We start from the raw sequence: 17,743 nt of genomic DNA on the forward strand, positions 1-17,743 counted from the left end.
AAGAATACAATTTAAAAAAGGAAAAAAACTTTGCCTGGAGCAGGTTTCGAACCAGTGACCCCAGGAGTCATGCCGATGTCCTGAAGTAAAAAAGCTTCTACCCTCTCGGCTATTGTGCCAAGTATACTAAGTGACGTATTTTATACCTTATAAAAGCAATCTTCGTAGTGTCACAAAATTTAACGACAACAACAGAACTATCCAAATTTTTCAATCGTTTCGCGTTGCAACGCTTTATAATTTTTAGGTTTTAAAATCGTTAAAAGATGCATATAATGGCTATATTAGACCATAGTAAATGTTCAGTAATACTGTTTCCTCACAAATATCATAACTAAAACGAAAATTTGCGAATCTGAAACAACTTTTTTCAATTTTGTCAATTTACCAAAACGTGAAAAGATCCCTTTAACCTTTTATCACAGACGTTAACAAATAAAGAATGCTTTATACAATGACGCGGCATGTAGACTATGACATATACATATGCTGTGAAATAATTATTTGAAATTAAAAAATAACAACAGGTAACAGACTCTTGACCGTGGAATAATGTGTAGTGTTTATTTTGCCTTTTGTACAATTATTGGGAAACATAGACCATTTTCCAAGAATGTAAATTAAAAAAGAAACCCCTCAGGGGATGAAAATGCCTGTCCCCAGTATATTTTTTTAATTAAACTCTTCATTTGTATATAGATTAAGTTAATAACTATTGACATTGAAAAGGAGAAAAACAGCTGAAAGAAAAAAACACACACCTTCTTCCACAGCAGCGGGCACAGATTCAAACCCTAATAGAAGAAACATTTTGTCATTGCCTTTAATTGTCATTTCCCTACATTATAGTTTATTAGTTTTTAGAGTAATATGTGTCTCTAGTAAAGGTAAACTTCACGAAAAACGTCTGATAAGACCCTTTTTATCTAGGGGCCAACTTTATCTCGGAACAATTTGAATAAAAAACACTAATAGGATGTTACCATTCATAATTGAAAACAAACTTTGATCCCACAATTTCAGAGGAGTTACATATCATATAGCTTAATAGTGTAATACGGTTCATGTAAATAGTAATATTAAAGCGCTGAAGGCACTGAAGTTGTTAGCTATTGCATAATTTAAGACGCAACTCATTTGTCAAAATTAATCACCACAAGCCATTCAAATTAATAAAAAGTGTGTCTTTACGCACAGGTCGAGATCTGTGTGCACTTTTTATCATCCTATTTTTTTATAGAGATAACCTAGACAAAATAACAACAATATGGCCCTTTTTTGACGTTCAGAAAGTATAGTTAGTATGATGAAAATGGTAATGAAAACTTAATATTAAGACAATTTGCAATCACCATCATATTAAATGAATATTGTTTGAATATCGAATACCTATTATACTAAGAATATAAGTTCAGTATGGAAATTCCCTGAACAAAACTTTATATTTTTGACACCATCTACAAATTCAAAGTATACAATAAGATAATTGATGATAATAAATAAAAAAAAATCTGCGAGCAATACTTTTTACTCACGAATTAGGTAGTCATAAAGACAGCCTTGTTGACCCGTACTTTGTTGTTTATGCATTACTTGTTTCCCTAGCAGTTCACACGGTGTCAACAACTGTGACCTAAACCTGGCTAAAGAGCACATATTTTTCGGCACAGCTGTTTTACCCAGCTTTTCACATTAAATAACTTTAACATAACGCCAGCAGACACGCAGAATATATTCGAATATTTCAAAGGCTGATTCGAGATAAAAACCTCTGAATTTTGGCTACAGCACTGTGTCTGTACTCATCACTATTCATTGCTAAGAATATAGGACTACTATCTGTATGTTCAAATTACACAGATTGTGGCCCAGTTACAATTACGCGTTAAAATCCATCTCGCAGAATTTCTGGGTCAGTACTCGTTCACTAAATCGCCCGAGAATATATAATTAACTAGCGATAAACACAGTTTATCTTTCAAGATGAGAAAACAAACAAAGAGTATAGTGTTACGATAAGAGAAAAATCGTTTTATTATCTATAATTAACTATAAATATTTGCCGTACTCGGTCAGCACGTCTAGAAATCGTGCCTAAACGCCTGGATAGGCTGCCGTTATTTACAAGTTTGCTATTTTGAATACAATTTTATTTCGAAAAGCATTGTGCTAAAATGTGCCATTGAGAAATCGCAATGAACTTTTTAATGACCCTCGTCATGCGAAAATGGGTCTTATTCCATATGCGCCCATCATTTGTATAGCCCACTCAGCTTGCGCATCCCTCAGTCTGGTCAGGAGATACATAATGAGACCATAACACCGTGCGTGATTTTATAGCAAATAGCATTGCCTCTGACCAGACTGCGCAAATGCACAGGTTGGGCTTAAGATACACCGATCGAAACGCATAAGACCCATTTTCGCATGAGGCGGCTATGAAAGTGTGATTTAAATGCGTGGAAAGAAAACTGCGTGTAAATCAAATATTCACATACGATATATATCCATGGTGGAGAAATACACTCATAACTAGATTCAACTTCTGACCAAGTTTGGTGAAGATCGGATGAAAACTACTTTAATTAGAGAGCGGACACCATGCTCAATGTTTAAAACGCACTAAGTGACCCCCTTGGCCTAGTTGTTGACCTGCCATGACCCATGTTCGAACTTGGCCTAGACATTATCTAGATACAACTGTTGACTAAGTTTTGTGAAGCTATGATGAAAACTACTTGAATTAGAGAGCGGACAACATGCTGAATGTTTAAAACGCACTAAGTGACCCCGTGACCTAGTTTTTGACCCGGAGAGGCCCATGGTCCAATTTGGCCTAGACATCATGTAGATACAACTGCTGACCAAGATTGGTGAAGATCGGATCAAAACTACTCGAATTAGAGAGCGGATACGGACGGACCGACCGACCGACAGACCGACCGACCGACCGACAGACAAGCTCACTCGTCTATACCCCCCTAAACTTCGTTTAGTGGGGGTATAATAAGGCATTGGAGGACACATATGATGTGCACTCCCGTTGTATACTTTTTTTCTCTACTTGCACTTATACGTGGTACTCTCGTAGTATAATATGTATACTTACACTAATGTAAGGTTTGACAATGATAAGTTCATAACACACATTTCATGCGGTGAATATGTGATTAACAAGTTAACAAACACAATGGTTAAACTTTTGTTTTCAACTTATTTATTTAGAAACGTAAATTGCAAACTTTATTTCAAAGTCAGCATTTACGCCGACCAGCTTTTAACAAGATATTTCTTGTTATATTTAGTTGTTTTTTATATTCGGTTTTAGCGGTTATAAAGCATTTTTGTTGTTGTCTATAATATACCTGTAGTAATTGGTGAACTCATGTTCAACATTTTATAAATTGAGAACTGTGAATGTAAACAAACTTAACCTTCTACAATTGCGTTGTAAGCACCTGTGAATACAAAAGATCGCCGCTATCTGTTGAGAGCAAAAGAATGTTTCCCAGAAACAGCAAGAATAGCATGCACTATGAACGAGGTTACACAACATCCCACTATACTTGTTTATCAGCATCTATTAATAGCCTCTGATGCGGTGGTTATCGTTCTTAGAGTAGTTAAGTGCAGACCGACTTGCAACGCATTGAACTTACCATAGTTGTTCGCAAGCGAACAACAAATAAACCAATTTTGGTCAATAAAAAACTCCTTAGAAGTTATTGATAAAATTAAAAAGAAAAAATATAAGATGTCACAAGTAAGCCCTCACTTATGATTTTTCTACACTATATACAACACTTCCTCACACTTTAATAAAATCCAAACTTGGTTCTTTCATTGAAAAAAATATTTGCAATTGAGAAGTGGTCTTATCTTGCTTTTAACACTAAAACAGCTTTTTTACTAATCAGATATTAGATAAATACAACATTTGGACTTGTCTTGACTTTTGTGCAGCACTTACTTTTCTTCTGGATAACTTGTTTGTTGAATTTAATTGTAAAATATTTAAACAAATTATCTGGGTTCCTATGGGTTCTAATTGTGCGCCACTTATAGCAGATCTTTTGTATTGTTATGAAAGGGATTTTATGTTAGAATTATCGAAAACTGAACAACTAGATTTGATTGATTCAACGTTTTAACCTGACTAGTAGGTACATTGATGATGTAATAAATTTAGATAACCCATACTTCAAACAATATATTCACATTGCGCATGCGACAGCGCCAGTCGTCTCTATATCTCGCTCGTCAACATTTATAGTTTTGTAATTCGCAGCTTGGTCCAACTGCTCCGAACTTACCGGAAAACCGAAGCTAAGTGTTTTTGTATTGTTTACAACAAGCAAGGCTTAATTATCCACTATTTTTACGTAATTGTAGGTAGTTAGAGGTGCTGTTTACGAGGGAAACTTATAAAAAAAATACCAACAAAACCACAAGAGTGATGTCCCTTGATAGCATTGTTTTGATAAAGAAAGAAATCCCTGCTATAATCTTCTTAATATTTTCTTCTCTGTCCCCACATAAACAAATTAAATGGAAAGAATACTCAAAATTCTCGTTAAACTTTTTCTTCTCAACTAGTTAAAATCTCCCAACAAAGTTATCAAAAATGATTTCAACTCCCATCTTCTCATAAAATACACTCCCCTGATAAAAAGTCTACTGACATAAGTAAACAAGTAAGTAAACAAGTACTAATGACTCTTCCTTCATAAAAAGCTTTTCCTACAAACAAAATGCATCTTATCTCCAAACCAACAAAAACTCATCTTATCATTAAAATTTTACTCTCAAACCACGTAGAGCTCAACTCTGGTCCTCGAACTCCGAGATGGCCATGTGGTTCCTGTGGAAAAAGTGTCACATGGAAGAACAAAGCGCTGGAATGTGACACCTGCAAAACCTGGTACCCCCTTCCATGCCAGGGTGGCAAGTCGGACACAAAGTATATCATTATGGATAGTAGCAATATTTATTGGCACTGGCTTAAATGTGGTCTTCCAAATTTCTCTATTTCTTTCTCTAACCATAGTGACAGCCTCACACTCTCTGATTATTTCTCGGAACTAAGCCACCCAAATAGCCCTGGTAAACCCTTTTCACATCTGCACCTAAACCAAAAGCAAAACAACAAGAAAAACAACAGCATCAATCTAAAAACATTAACAATACTCTTAAAATTACTAGCCTAAATTTCCAATCACTTAAAATTAAAAATCGAACTAGACCTCATTATAGAATCTTCAATCTGATGTAGTTATAGGAACTGAAACCTGGCTTGATCCAACTGTCTCATCGTATGAATTATTAACCCCTTATAGATTCACAGTATACAGGAGAGACCGAGAGCAAAACAGGAAAGGCCATTGCCATGGTGGGTCCTTGTTTCTGTGAATAATCAGTTTCTGACTTCATAGGCGAGGGAACTGCAGACAGACAGTCTGGGATGAAATTACAATAAAAAACTCAAGGAAAATCATAATTGGCTCATTTTTAAGACCACAACCAAACGATGATACATCACTTAAACAACTAAACATATCCTTAAGCAAAATAATTGCAAACTAAAAATCTATTATTATCCTAAGTGGAGACTTCAACTTTAGTTACATCGACTGGAAATCTTCAAGCTGCCCCCGGGAAAACCAAATATGAAACAAAGCCAAAAACTTCTTAATTTAGTAGCTGACCATTCTCTCACTCAAATTGTAAACATACCATTATGTTGTGGTAAAATACTTCGGGGGCATAACAAAACTTAACACATATAATCGCAAATATCGCAACAGAACCGAAAAAGCAATAACATAAAAAAACAAAAAAACAAGTCCAAAAGCAGCGCCAGGCATATTGGCAATTCATCGAAAACCTTATCTTTGACATCCCAATCTCAGAACAAGATAACCCATCACACTCTAAAATTCCCCAAAAAATATTCTCATATATCAAAACTAAAAAAACCTGAAAGCCAGAGCAAACCTCCTCTTAGAGAAAATGGTGTCCTTAAATTTGGACCACAAAATAAAGCTAATATCCTCAACAGACAATTCCAAGATGCCTTCACACCTATTACCTGTGAAGCCACTCCTGACAAAGGTCACAGCCCTCATCCATCCATGCCAGACATAAACATCACAGAAAATGGACTAACTAAACATTTACAAAACCTTAAAATCCATAAAGCCTTAGGTCCAGAAATTTACTCTGCAGAGTACTAAAGGAATGAAGTACAGAAATATCCCCAATCCTGACTCTAATCTTTAAAAAGTCCCTGTTCCTTGGAAAAATACCATCTGATTGGAAGCAAGCAAATGTATTCCCAGTCTTTAAAAAGGAGAAAAACATAATGCTATAAATTACAGACCAATATCACTTACATTTGCTGTAAAATACTTGAACATGTCATCGCTAGCTCTATCATGTCCCTATTGGATAAAAAATATCTTATATGACCTCCAACACGGATTTAGACCTTCCTGTTCTTGTGAAACACAACTGATATCATTCCTCCAAAACCTAACACAAGCAATAATCAAGGTATACAAACTGACATCATTATTATGGATTTTGCTAAAGTATTTCATAAATTACCCCACCAGCACCTCTTATACAAACTAAAATACTATGGAATTAATTCAAATGCTTTCTTCTGGATATCTGACTTCCTAACAAATAGAGCCCATGCTGTTGTCCTGGAAGGAACCATGACAGACAAGGTACCTGTAACCTCCGGAGTCCCAAAGGGCACTGTCTTGGGGCCCATCTTATTTTTGATCTATATAAATGACTTTGCTGATTATATAAAACATAGCACCCTTAGAATTTTTGCAGACGAAAGCATCATCTCCAAAAATATCAACAACCTCTCCGACGCCCAGAACCTCCAACTAGATATCGACGCTGCTGGACGATGGGAGCAGGACTGTTTGATGAAATTCCACTGAGAAAAATGCTACATTCTGAGCATTACTCCAAAAAGAAACCCCATAATCTTCTCATATAAATTACATGATCACATCCTTGAACAATTTCGCCCACCTTTTTTTACAAGGCCATGTTCATTGCTTAGTTGAAAATTCAGTACTCTAGAGCACTGTTAGTGTGAACACATGATTAATTCTGATTGAGTACTGTCCATTTGCATGGATTTTTGGCAATGCAAACATCTGCAAGTAATGCTAATTCTACATGTGTTTACAAGGTTTTTGTAAGATTTTGACCTCGTGACCTAAATTTTGACCCCACATGACCCAATGTCAAACTTTGCCTAGATATGATTAGGAAAAGCATCCTGGTAAAGTATCATCATTAGTGGACCAAAACTATGGCCTCTAGTGTATTTACAAGGTTTTTGTAAGATTGGCCCCCATGACCTAGATTTTTTTCCCACATTACCAAACGTCAAACTTGACCTAGATGTTGTCCAGACAAACATCCTGGTCAAGTTTCACCAGTATTGAACCAAAACTCTGGTGTATGGAGTGTTTACGAGGTTTTTGTAAGATTTGACCTGGTGACCTATATTTTGACCCCTCATGACCAAACGTCAAACTTTGCTTACAAAAATAAATTTTATGATCAAGATTTATAAAATCTGAAACAAAATTGTGACCTGTAGAGTGTTTACAAGGGTTTTGCATAATATAATGAACATTTTGACAATCTTAGGGCAATAATTCTGGCATTTATTATGCGATTTTGTTCATTATCAAACTTGACTAAGATCTTGTGGCCATATAGCATCTCAGCAACTTAAATAGAGAATGCTTGATAAATGTTAATGCTAGTGTGTTTGCACACCAAATGTGGACGGACGGACGACGGACAAACCGATCTTAAAACCTCACCTGAGCAATCTGGTGAGCTAAAAAGTGTGTTTTTTTCACCGATCTGAGCCATTTTTCCACTTGTCCGAGATATCAATAAAAGCAATATTTTGACTAAGTTTCACAATGATTAGGCAAAAAGTGTGACTTCTAGAGTGTTCACAAGATTTCTTATTAGTTATATAAGGAAAACTGCTCTCCCCCCGCTGGCGCCCGTGTTTTTAGACCGATCGGGACCATTTTCAAACTCATCTGAGATATAAATAAAACCAATGTTTTCACTAAGTTTCATGATTTTTGGGCAAAACATGTGAATTTTTTTAAATAAATGAATATAAGAAAAATGCGCCACCCACCCCCTGGAAGCCATGTTTTTCAACGGACCGGAACCATTTTCGAACTTAACTCTCGTATCTAGGAAACAAACGTTCCGACCAAATTTAATGAAAATTGGGCCAAAAATGAGACTTCTTTTCACTATATTCCAATGGCGGCCATGTTTTTTCACCGATCTGGACCATTTTCGAACTGGTCCGAGATATCAATAAAACCAATATTTTTACAAAGTTGCATGATGATTTGGCAAAAAATGTAACTTCTTAACTGTTCACAAGCCTTTGTTTACTATATAAATATAAGGAAAACTGCCCCGTCCCACTGGCAGCCATGTTTTTCAACGGACCGGAACACTTTTCGAACTTAACTCACGTATTAAGATAACAAATGTTCTTACCGATTTTCATGAAGATTGGACCAAAAATGTGACTTCTAGAGTATTCATATGTTTTCACTATAAACATATAAAGAAAACTTCTCGCCCCCCTGGTGGCTATGTTTTTTAACCGATATGGACCATTTTCGAATCGTCTTAGATATCAATAAAACCAATGTTTTGACCAAGTTTCATGATGATTGGGCAAAAATTGTGACTTCTAGATTGTTCACAAGGTTTCTCTATAGCCAAATAAGGAAAAATGCCCCGCCCACTAGCGGCCATGTTTTTCAACGGAACGGAACCACTTTTGAACTCAACCAACATATCGTTATGACAAACATTTTAACAAAGTTACATGAAGATTGGGCATGAAATGTTACTTCTACAGTGTTTACAATGTTTTTCTTGTTTTTGACCTAGTGATCTAGTTTTTGACCCAGCATGACCCATTTTCGTACTCGATCGAGGTATTATTGGGACATATTTTCTGACCAAGTTTCATGATGATTAAACAATAAATGTAGCCTCTAGAATGTTTACAAGGATTCTCTATAGTTTAATAAGGAAAACTGCCCCGGCCACTGGCGGCCATGTTTTTCAACGGAACGGAACCAGTTTTGAACTCAACCAACACATAATTAAGGCAAACATTTCGACAAAGTTACTAGAAGTTTGGGCATGAAATGTGAATTCTACAGTGTTTACAAGTATTTTCTTTTTTTGACATAGTGACCAAGTTTTTGACCCAGCATGACCAAGTTTCGGACTTGATCTAGGTATCATTGGGACAAATCTTCTGACATAGTTTTATGAAGATCGGACAAGAAATGTGGCCTATATAGTGTTTACAAGGTTTCTCTATAGCCAAATAAGGAAAACTGCCCCGCCCACTGGTGGCCATGTTTTTCAACTGACCGGAACCACTTTTGAACTCAACCAATATATCATACAAAACATTTTGACAAAGTTACATGAAGATCTGATATGAAATGTGACTTCTACAGAGTTAACAAGGTTTTTCTTTTTTTGACCCAGGGACCTAGTTTTTGACCCAACGTGATCCAGTTTCGAACTAGATCGAGGTATTATTGGTGCAAATCTTCTGACCACGTGGCATGAAGATTCGACGAGAAATGTGGCCTCAAGAGTGTTTACAAAAAATGACGACGGACGAACGGACAGACGACGGACAAAGACCGATCACAAAAGCTCACCTGAGCAATCAGGTGAGCTAAAAAATAAATAATGCCAAAAATCTAGGTCTCACACTACAAAGTAACCTCAAATGGGATAACCATATTAACTCAATCACTAAAAATGCAAACCGATCACTAGGATTTCTTCGCCGCAACCTAAAGTAAGCTCATCAAAAGTCAACGATCATGCTTACAAAGCAACAGTTACGCCTAAACTAGAATATTCCTCCAGTGTCTGAGACCCACATACAAAAGCTCAAATCCCATCTGTAGGTTCGCCCCCGATTTCCACCAAATGCCACCGTTTTCCATGTAAAAGTTCGGCAAACGGTGAAAATAAGATGGAAAACGATGGAAAATGGCGGAAGTCCATCCTTATCGATGGAAATCAACAGTCGCATTCGATGTAAAACGGTGGAAATTTGATGGCAAACGGTGAAAATAGGACTTTGTCATTTTTGAAGTGGAAAATGTACATTTTGAATAGGAGACAATAGCTCTCAGAAAATTTAGCATGCAAATCTGAGTGGCAAACGGTGGAAAAAGACTTAGAACATTTTCAAACAAAATGCTCTCTGACAGAACAGAAAGTGAAAACAGTTCTTTATTCAAATTGAATGTTCATATAATAAAATGACATAAAAGTCGTTTATCGCTAATGCAGTGTCTCGTACCACCAAATAATTATCAGTGTATCTTACATTTGCATTGAGTGCTATTAGATATCATATAGCTAAATACTGTAATAAAGTTTATGAAAATAGTAATATTAACATATTTTGGTCAATAAAAAACTCCTGAGAAGTAATTGATAAAATTTAAAAATAAAAATATAAGGTGTCACAAGTAAGCACTTATGATTTTTCTACACTGTATACAACGCTTCTTCACGCTTAAATAAAATCCAAACTTGTTTCTTTGATTGAAAAAAACTTTTGCCTGAGAGAAGTATTCATATCTAGCTTTAAACACTAAAACAGCTTTTTTTTTACTAATCAGATATTTGATAATTACATCATTTGGACTTGTTTTGACTTTTGTGCAGCACTTACTTTTTTCTGGATAACGTGTTCGTTTGTAAAATATTTAAACAAAATTATCGGCGTTTCTATGGGTACTAATTGTGCGCCACTTATAGCTGATCTTTTTTTATATTGTTATGAAAGCGATTTTATGTTAGGATTATCTTAAACTAAACAATTAGATTTAATTCAATGTTTTAACCTGTCTAGTAGGGACATTGATGACATATTTAATTTAGATAACCCATTGTTTGAACAATATATTCACAAAATCTACCCGCACGAACTAGTCTTAAATAGATCGTGTCGATCCAATACAGACGCTGCGTATTTGGACTTACATCTTACTATTAATAATAATATGATTAAACAAGTTTATACGACAAACGGGACGACTTTAACTTTGAAATTGTGAATTTTCCGTTCCTAGATGGCAACATCCCTAACGGTCCATCTTATGGTATTTACATTTCGCAGTTGGTACGTTATTCCAGAGCATGTTCATGCATTAAAGACTTGAATGATCGTAATCGTATATTAACGAAAAAATTGATATACCAAGGATTTTTTTTATCATAACCTTAGAAGTAAATTCGCTAAATTTCTCTCAAAGTATGGTGATTTAATTTCTAAATATAATATCTCTTTAAAATGTCATTTTACTAATGGAATTTCCCACCCATCATTTAATGGAGATGTTTTGAAGCGTGTTCGCAAATTAAAATATCTTAAAGAAAATGTTTATATAAAACTTTTCAATTTAATAAACTCATTTTTATCAAAAGGATATGATGTTAACGCACTTAAAAACACGTGCTTGTTGGTTTCCGATTCACTATATCTTTCTTCTCTTAAAATTTGGAATCATTAATGGAATTACCATTTTATACGTTTGATTCTTAAATATTTAATCACCTAAGCTGGTTTTATTGGTAATTCAATTTTACAGTACCGCTCTTCTAATATTTTAAAGTACTGCCCCTGGATTTTGTTCACGTTATCGTGTCTTCGCTTATCTATAACGTCATACGATACTCTTTTCCTGTTCCTGGCTACATTGACTTTTGTGATGTAATCGCTTCTATATTGCTTCATACCACATTCTTTCACTGTTTTTATCTATGCCAAGGTCATTGGGTTTAAAGCATTCAATTTTTATCATATTTTCTCTCTGACAGGCGTTCCTTGTTTGATTTAATTTTTAGCAGTCACATAAACATCCAAGCTATGTAATATGGATCTTTTACACCCATAATTGCTGTTTCTTCCTGTATTTGCGCGATGATGATCTGAAATATTAACTTCGTGACGCTATATTCTTAATTTTTTTTCTATAAAGAAAGAATATAGTTGACACTTGTTCGTAGTTTTATTTCATCGTTCCTCAAAAAGTTGTAACTCTGATGCTCTGGTATCTTTCCTACCGTTGAGTAATTAAATGGTAAGTAAATTGAATGCGTTTTAATTCCCTTTTATTATTGTTTAATTTGAGTTACAATGCTATGAGGTTAATTTTTAATTACTCTTAAATGTATCATGAATATTGCTGGGCCAAGTGTGAGGTTGAGCGCTCTTTTACCGGTTTAAACCCCCAATGCTTTGCATTGACCGTTCCAAGGCGGTGACCAAAGCTTTGTTCTTATATGTAATTATGTTGTTTTGTATCGTGCTGTTTTGTGCTGTTTTTTTCTGTTTGGGCAATCGGTCACTCGCCTTAAATAAAGGACCAACTAATTGTATATAATAAGAATTCAATACTGCTCCAGCAGCTGGAGTTTCACTTCTTTATATTGAATATGTGAAATTGACAAATATACATTTTTGTATTTCTATTATGTAAAACATACATGATACATAAATTATATACATAATTGATTACAATGAAAAGATAGTAAAATAGGTTATGGCATAACATAATCAGCTCCCACAAGATGTCTTTTAATAGAGGTATACATTCACCACACAAGGTTCAGTTAAATAAGAATTATAATTATAACAACTCTCAATATAGACCAGATACAACTTATCCTCTGCCACTGAGTTTGGAAAGTCTGCAATTACTTTACTGCCTTCTACTTCAAAACTCACCAGTACTTGTTGAATGTAAATTGCCCTTTCCACTGTTTGTTCAGCACTGAAACAAATCAATTTGAAGACATTTATAGACAGAATATAATTTTTGTTTTTATATAAAATGTCCGCTTTAAGGTATTCTTACTGCTAAAGTACCTTTAAATGAAACATTTTGGTAAATTGTAATTGGGAAATTGTTTAACTAAAGTATTAACAAATCAAGCATTATCATATTTTTTCAATAAGCGTTCCTTACCTAGAGTATTCAACAATCTGCAGATGTGGAACGTTGTTTTGAAGAAGCTTTTTTTCACTTTGAGTTGTCTCCCTACTGCTAGAACATGAGACGTTTCAGTGTTTTGAAGAAAATAAATCAACTTCCAGAAACCGTTTGTTGGCCCTGGTTTTGCTAGCAAGGACAGTATGTGAATTTCTCTTCTTGACATTCGTACAACTTTTGCTTGACACTTTAATACCATTTACAACTATTTTCTTTACAAGTTTGTAGTGTGTCAATTCCATGCCCATCGCCATTGTATTGATTTGTATTTTCAAGTTTTCAGATAAATGTCCTTCAAGCTTGTATTGTCTTTTGACTATACATGGTTTGTTTGTGCCTTTTGTGTTCTCTTTAAATTGAAATTTAATGAAGTCTTGCACTTGGTGATTATGAATTGCTGGTGCAGTTTTCAACATGTTTTTGAGCCATGAGTATCCAATATAAAGAAAAGGAAACATTTCCAGTTCCATGTTTTGGCTTTTTTATTTCACCATTAAAAGATTTAAAACTTAAATATGACCACATTGGCCCCCAATTAGCAACACATTTACTAATGTGCAACAAATTGTGCATGTTTAGACCCATAATATTGTTAACATATAAAGAGTCTGAAGTTTTTTCAAATGTCCCCAACAACATTTCTGCCATTTAAATGTCTGCTGATGTCATTCCGTCGGTAAGAAGGATAGAATAAGTTCCTATCCATCCAAAACAGCAGCACACGTTGTGCCTGAAAACCATTGACAGTCGTGCAACTTTCTTGAGCCTGTTTACCACTCTTAACTTAACACATTTGTCAAATCAAAACACACACGGAAACTCTCCGTTAAATTGGATCATTTTGAGAACTGATGATCGGGCCTGAAGATCCATTGTTGCAATTATAAGCATTGCTCTGCTTTTAATTTCTTTCTTATCTATTGTTAATGTAAATCCTTCTGTCTGTAAATGTTCCAAATCGCTCACGAATTCTTTCAAATAAATTGTCATTGAAGGCTTGCCAGTACCCTGCCACATCCCCCAAAGAAACTAGGTATTTCATTTATTAATAGGTACACTGGCCACATTTACACCCTAGAACTTTTGAAGAGCGGTACACCATTTGAAAAAGTGTAAAGGTTATATTATTATTATTTCTAAGAAAATTGCCATATTGTTTAAGCAGATTTTAATTATCTCTGTCAGTCAAATCAGTAATATTTGGCGTACCCACACGATAGTATGTTTCTTGTATTGAGTCCCACACTCCAGGTTTGGTAAGACTGTCCTGTAACTCTCCAGTCATGAACAAGATGTTGTTCTTCACAGAAGTGTTTTTCCAGGGCAAGCAGGTGTTGTGCATGTTTCGCTGCCTTTAACTAGTGTATTCTTAGATACATAACAGAATGTAAATGATTTCAGGACATATTTGTTAAAGCCACATTTCTGTTTAAGCAAAGAAATTTTGCAATCGATAAGGCTACTATGTGGTAGATAAAGCTTCAAAAGAGATAGCAAATCTTGTAAAGCTGTGTTTGATAAATTGTGGCGACTAGCAAATGCTAGTACAACCAACTCATGTTCTAGTTTACTTATTTTAGAACTGTAATGACTCTGTGTGCAATCAGGGCATTGAACAACATAAAACGGTGCATCACACAGTGTACTGGTAAATGCATCTTTTGGCAAAACATCTTCATCGTCTGTGCCTGATTCAATGTCCATATCCGAATCGAAACTTGAGCAAGTAAATGTTGAATCATAATCTTGTGAATTTCCAGCTTCAGACATGTTGTCTATTATTGATTCCCCATCAATGTTACGGTGGGATTCTACATTTTTCTGATAGTCACAGGATTCGTCTTGAACCAGACTAGCGGTTTCGATTTCATATCTTCTTCTGAAACGTTACAACAAATTTAAATAGTCGCATCACATTACGCAAGTTTAATGCTAAGCTGGTCTGAGTAGTCAGTCAGAAAATAAACAATCACCATATTGTATAATCGGTCAAATGCATGTGTTCAAGTGCCTTTGCTACAGCGTTTGTTGCTCTGTCATCGCCCATATACAGTATTCCAACCGCCGCGCAAAGATTTGACTGGTTCCGAGCATAGCTCGATATCAAATCCCTGCCATCATAACCGAAGTGTGCCGATGATCAATTCAAATATTATATTTAAAAGTTATAGTTTAAATTGTTATTGTTAAGTATTGTTGCATTTTTTTAAAGACAAATCATATATAAAACGTCTATTCATGTATATTTTTTTTATTAAATTACAATAGATAAGAAAAAGTTCAAAATAAAAAATCCTTCCAGACATGCAAAAGGTGATAACAGCTGCGTAGATTTTGACAGTATTTGTATTTTCATAATTGAGCATCGTTTAACCATGCACAAATCAAAACAAGCCACATTTTTTAATGTATACAACCAACAAAATGAAAATTATTATAAAGGCGTTAGGTGGTTGGTAATTATTATCATTACTGTATTTTAATATCAAATGGCTTAATGATTAATTTAATGTCGTTAAGTGGTTGGTAATTATTATCATTACTGTATTTTAATATCAAAAGGCCTAATGATTAATTTAATACTTAGCAAACCCTGCTTACATTGGCAACAACATTGGCGCTTACTTTTTTAAACGCCAGGCAGTTATTCACAGTCTTTTTCATACTGCTTGTATTGTCGTTTCTGTAAATTTACTGAAATGTAATTAAATGCAACACTCAATGATAATTTTTAAATAAAATTGTATAATCTTGTTAATCAGAAAATAAACAAAATCAACAACAACAGAAATGAAAAGAACACCGTGTAAAAGTAATGATACTTCAAGAAACTAAACCGACTACTCTTTGTTCTGCATCTTAATCAGCGAGTATTATAAGTATTATAATGCCAGGATGCAAGAAAATCCGCAGTTGAGATAAACTTGAGATTTTTCGCCTTAGTGAAATTTAGAACACGCCTCATTTTGGCAAAATCATGCTGAGTTAAAAAATAATCTAAACGTTTGACCAGAATTGAGCAGGTAGTTTACATGTTACACCATACTGATGGAAATGTTTATTATAGTTTCAAAGTTGGATTGAACTGTACGCGTCTTTATTGTTTGTGCATGAAAAGCCCACGATATGAAACAGAGTATATGGAAATTGTTTATTGTTTTCATTTGACACGTTCTCGCATGAGAGGTTTGCGCCGTCTATTGAAATGCAAGTTAAAAATCACAATCACATAGCACGAGTATGTTGCATATAATTTTAAATATACAAGTAAACAACGGTGAAACGAGTGGGTATTTAGCCACATATAATATTAAAACAACTCCCAGGAACAAAAGGCCGTCATCATAGCGATTGTTATAAATTGTATTAGGTCTTTCCGGTACCGTAGAAACCATAACTTACATTCACTCACCTACGGAAACGTTGTGTATTGGGGCCAGGTGTGTAACGAGAGTTTGCTAATCTTCGCGCACTCTTCGATTGGACACGCCCATTGTTTTTCTGATAGCTGACAGTTTTGTATTGTTTCTTCTTCCAAACTAAAACAATCATGTTTATTTATGACGTGTATTGGCAATAATAAATTACTCATTAAAAAGATCAACATTAATAATAATGATGCAATTAAGGATATCTGTTATATTTACAGTCGTTTGTCATTTCAAATGGGGATGGTTTTATAACTGTGCATCAACATGGCGATTCGCCTTTTCCCCAGACATAGGTGACGAATGTTTGAGTCATACTAAACTGCATTTTTTAAGCTAACAGAGAACGTATGTTAATATAAGTTAAAAGTAACAACCTCTAAGCACATTGAATTTTCTTTATTATAAGTACTTATGCTGCTTACTTGTGAGTTTGCTCTGCATTGTTTCCAGAACCACTTGCCATTTTACATCAAAATCTAGGTGCAGTTAAATAGATACACATTTGCTTCTTTTTAAGTCAGCGTTAGTATTAATAATGTCAGTATTTTTTATTAATAATTATTAGGCTAGTTGACCTCGAATATCCGTCAGTCTCCGGTGATAAAGAGTCGATGCGGCTAATTCCGTACGGGCGTCTAATTTCGAAATGCTGTTCAAAGACAAACAAACGGATACACAAGACTTCTTGAGAAATTAAACATTTAGGCTTAACAACCTAATGATGGTGGTGACAGGAGCGAAGAGTCAGTCGACCATGCTGATAGTGATACAAATTCAAATGTAAGTTGTTCAGTGTAACGTGTGCTGCGAGTGATTTTCATAAATAACATGTTCGCAAAAAGCATTTAATGCATAAGTAGACCTATATTGTTCAAAGAGTTACAAATTTATGTCGATCATGATGACTGTATTTTGTAATCAACAACGGTCACGTCACAAGATCAGTCTTTTTTTAGATCCAAAGGTTGACAGTACGCTTTGGTTTAATTGGTTGATATTGTATGACTGACCAATCGGCGAATGTTTAACAGATTGATATTGATATCTTAAGCAGTATGGCGACTGTCTTTCATTTAGAATATGTTAACAAAGGTTTAAATAGTTAGTGTATCATATTATTTAAAGACAACATGAACAGTGTATTGTAAAATGTTGTTTAAATAGTTGGAGTAAAACAGAAAGTAA

At 34.7% G+C, this 17,743-nt stretch overlaps 1 protein-coding gene across 1 annotated transcript in view; it reads right to left on the reverse strand.

Moving 5' to 3' along the window:
• LOC127850871 (uncharacterized) overlaps positions 1 to 17,743 on the reverse strand; it is an 82,138-nt gene that overhangs the window by 10,998 nt on the left and 53,397 nt on the right. The gene's annotated exons all lie outside the window — the stretch shown is intronic.

The sequence above is a fragment of the Dreissena polymorpha genome, chromosome 1, assembly GCF_020536995.1.
Source record: "Dreissena polymorpha isolate Duluth1 chromosome 1, UMN_Dpol_1.0, whole genome shotgun sequence".
Lineage (NCBI taxonomy): Eukaryota > Metazoa > Mollusca > Bivalvia > Myida > Dreissenidae > Dreissena > Dreissena polymorpha.